General features: G+C 33.4%; 1 pseudogene; it reads left to right on the top strand.

Annotated features, from left to right (window-relative positions):
- Positions 1-259: 259 nt before the first annotated feature.
- On the top strand, positions 260-1,644 carry LOC111301123 (MDIS1-interacting receptor like kinase 2 pseudogene; annotated as a pseudogene).
- The last annotated feature ends 2,519 nt before the right edge of the window (positions 1,645-4,163 follow it).

Genomic DNA, 4,163 nt, shown 5'->3' with positions numbered 1-4,163 from the left:
AACCTAGTTTTGATTAGTAGACCCAACATATTCTTTTAGAGATCCTTAGTCAAGCTTAGGAGATCTTTAAGAGGATAGATTCCTTAGGTGACCAATCACACCTAGAAAAAAAAGATTGGTGGCAACTCCATTCATTTGTTAAATATAGCGATAGATCCCTAGATCTAGATGTTATGACACCAACATTAAGGCATTTCATGAGGCTTCATTTGATGCCTTAAGAAACAATAAGGGCCTATGTGGTAATGCCACTGGACTAATGCATTGTGTCGTCGTTGCTGCTAGTAACAACGTTGGTCATAGAAAAAGCACCAAGGTCATCATTTTCATTGTGCTTTCACTCTTTGGTCTCTTCTTTTACTCTGTATCATGGCTGGAAGTTTCTGTATTCTTTACCAAAAGAATCGAACTAGAAAATCTGAGTCAATGGAGGCAAAACTTGGAGATTTTTCACATTGTGAGGATATAATGGAAGAATACTCTATGAGAACATTATTGAGGGCACTGGAGATTTCAGTTCTAGCAATTGCATTCAAGAGGCTACGGAGCTGTTTATAAAGCTGTGCTACCCATTGCTGAGGTGGTTGCGGTGAAGAAACTTCACCAATATGAAAATAACATAATTTCCAACAACTTGAAAGCCTTTGAAAGCGAGATTCATGCTTTATCAGAAATTAGACGTCGTAACATTGTGAAGCTGTATGGCTTTTGTTCACATCCAAAGTACTTTTTTTTCGTTTATGAGTTTATAGAAAGGGGAAGTTTGAGAATGGTGTTAAGAAATAAGGATGAGGCAATGGAGTTGGATTGGGAGAGGAGGCTAAATGTTGTAAAAAGAGTGGCCAATGCGTTGTCTTATTTGCATCATGACCATTCACCACCTATAATTCATTGAGACATTTCCAGCAATAATGTTCTTCTGGATTTGGACTATGAGGCTCATGTCTCAGATTTTGGCATAGCCAAGCTTTTAAAGCCCGTCTCCTCCAATTGGACCTCACTTGCTGGCACTTTTGGGTACATAGCTCCAGGTATATATTGATCTCTTTTTTTAAGATGTTTTAAACATGTAATCATTGAATTAAAAGTGTTGGTTTTGTGTGCAAATTGATGCGTTAAAACAAAGTTCAAGTAGTATTATGATTGTAACTTTTCAAAATTTAAGTATCAAATTAAGAATTTGACTATAATTCAAGTATCAAATGTGTAATTAATTTTTAAAGTTTGACACTTAATTTTTCAATATTCAATATATCAAATTGATGAACTAAATGCAAAATTTTATATGAACCTTTGAATTTTAATTTTCGAGTAATCTTCTAAACATTCACAATTTCTTTTCAACATGTATTTTATAATCTTTTCAATATTCTTAGATAATCGTGTATTGGTTAGATATATTTGTTGCTTAACAGAGCACATTGATTAGATATATTTCTTTAAGCAAAGTTCATTTATACAATGAAGGTAGATGAGTAATGCAATGTATATAGTTTTGGGATTCTAACAATGGAAGTTCTTATGGGAAGACATCCTGGTGATCTTTTATCATGTTTATCATCATCAGCGTTGGCATCGACGTCGGCATTAGTATCTAATGACCTATAGATTTTACTTAAAGATGCAATAGACCAATGTCTCTCACCACCAGAAAACCAAGTTGCAGAGGATGTAGTATTTACTACAAAGGTAGTATTTGCATGCTTGAATGACAAACCCCAACTTTGGTCAACCACGCAATAGGTTGCTCAAGCCATTACCAGTCAATAGTTTCCGTGTCCCAATCTTTTCACGATCATCGAATTGGGAGAACTGTTGGTCATGGAGTTTGTGGCTAATTAGGTGCTAACAATTTGGATAATAATTCTTGGCACGAGTATAATTTGCTTTCTCAATCTCCTTCTTTCTCTCCTTTGTATTCAAATGTTTAAGCAATCTTATATATATGTAGTTAAATATTTGATTCACTAATGGTGACATTTCATTAATAAATAAAATTAAAATTAGTCAAATCTTAAAAATAAATTACTTCTTACATATGCAAGGTCAATGGGTTTAATAAAAGCAAATTACTTAAATATAGTAGAGGGAGAATTTAATTAGAAATTAACATAAAAAGAGAGATTAGGGATTTTTTTTTGAGCTTTAGTTTCAGAGTATTGTTGGATGGTAACATTGTTGTATGGAAACTTTTGGTTAAAAGTTTCTTTTCCATTTGTATGAAACATTTTTTGTTTTTGTTTTTTTCTTTTTTGAATTGGAGGTAGGTCAGTGATTATTAGCTAAATGTTCATGTTCAAAAGTTTTGTTTCTTGAAATCATATATTAAAATTGTGTAATAATCCTAAATAAAGGAATTGTGTAAATTAACACTAACAATGAATCTACTATATTTAAAATATTAAAATTTTACTTTGAGTGTGTGAAATGTTGAAATTTCCTTAAGTTTTTATGTAAAATAAGGTTTAATTAAATAAAAAATAATAATATTTTATGATTTCATAAAAATAATATTTTATGATTTCATAAAAATAATATTTTATGATTTCATTTAGATAAACATAAGATGACCGAACCAACATAAGCATGAAAAACAACGAAACTTGAAATGATATTAAGAAAGAAGCCATGATTTGGATAGTTCAAAGGAATATATATTTTATTAATTATTGTAGACACCGATTTTGTTCGGGTCTACTATTTCCATTTTAAGTATATTAATACTAATAATAATAATAATAATAATAATAATAATAATAAATATATTAATTAAAAATTAAAAAAAAAGAGAAATAAGACAGAAGTCAAGGGGTTGGTACGGTGCCGTTGTCGCCAGCCCCCGACCAGCCACCGACCAACTACCCTATCAGCCCACCTACAGCCACCCTACAGCCACCAAGATCCCATTTAGAAGCTCCTTAAAATATCCATCCATTTTTCCCCTTTAAACTCTCTTGGAGACCCCCTTTCAGGAAGAGGCTCGAATTCTCTTCAATCACTCGGAACCCCCCCTCTTTTCCAAAATCTCTCTCGAATGCACAGGAACCCGTTCACTTCATCCTACCAAAAATCACCAAATGAGCTACCCTTCCCTCAAAACACTCCCAAACACCCAAAATACCCAAACAGAAACTACACCAACCAAAAAAAAAAAAACAAACAAAAAAACAAAAACAAAAAATAACACAGTCATTGTCGAATCGGCGAGGAACCCAGCGCCGAAGCTACCTGCAAAAGCAAAAAAAAATTGCATCAGTCCTGTTTCAACAAAACAAACGAAAAAAAAATTTTGAAAGCAGAAACTTTGAGCCCCGATCTACGCTGATCGGGGCTATTTTCGGTGAAAAAGAGATCGGATCTGGAAAGAGGGCAACTAGAGGAGTCTTCGGTGACTTTCTCACCATTTTTTGATCACCGACGACCACCGCCAATGGTGGACCAGACGGCGGCCAACGCGGTGCTCCGACAGTCGGACGGCGACCGGCCGGCAGACCCTCCCCCAGCTCTCTCTCTCCCTTTTTTTTTTTTGAAACAGACCAAATGAACAAAAAAAAATTTTCAAGTTATTTATAGAAAAAATTAAAAGCAAAACGATGTCGTTTTGGGCATAGGACCAAAACGACGCCGTTTCAACTAGGGAGGATCCGCGCGCGCGCCCGTGACCCGACCCGGGATCCACGTAACGACCCGCTGACCCGTTTCCTCCAACAGCTCTGAACGGTTCAATCAAACCGACCCGAATCGCAGATCCAACTGCCGAACTGGTTAGACTGCCCGGACCAGTGTTGACCAGACCGTTGACCGATCCGATTCAGGTAAAAAAATTATTTTTTTTTTAATTTTCTAATTTTTTTATATTATTATTTTTGTTATTTTAAATATATTTTTATATTTATGCATGATAAATTTATAAATTTGTTAGAATAAATGTTTAATTGTTTTAATAATAATAAAATTGAAAACGAATAATGGTTAAAAATATATATTAAAAATGTTCAAAAAAAATATTTATTATTATTATTATTATTATTATTATTATTATTATTGTCCCTGCCTAAATGTTGGAGGGAATAAAAATATTTTTCTAAAAATAATTCCGCCTAGATGTTGGGGAATTATTGTTAATAATTTTTTATAAAAAAAATATATATAAGAAAATTTTA

This window comes from Durio zibethinus, chromosome 19, assembly GCF_047325235.1.
Source record: "Durio zibethinus cultivar Kanyao isolate XHJ-2024 chromosome 19, ASM4732523v1, whole genome shotgun sequence".
Classification (NCBI taxonomy): Eukaryota; Viridiplantae; Streptophyta; class Magnoliopsida; order Malvales; family Malvaceae; genus Durio; species Durio zibethinus.
Note: the sequence above shows the minus strand (reverse complement) of the source record. Positions and strands in the feature narration are given on the sequence as shown.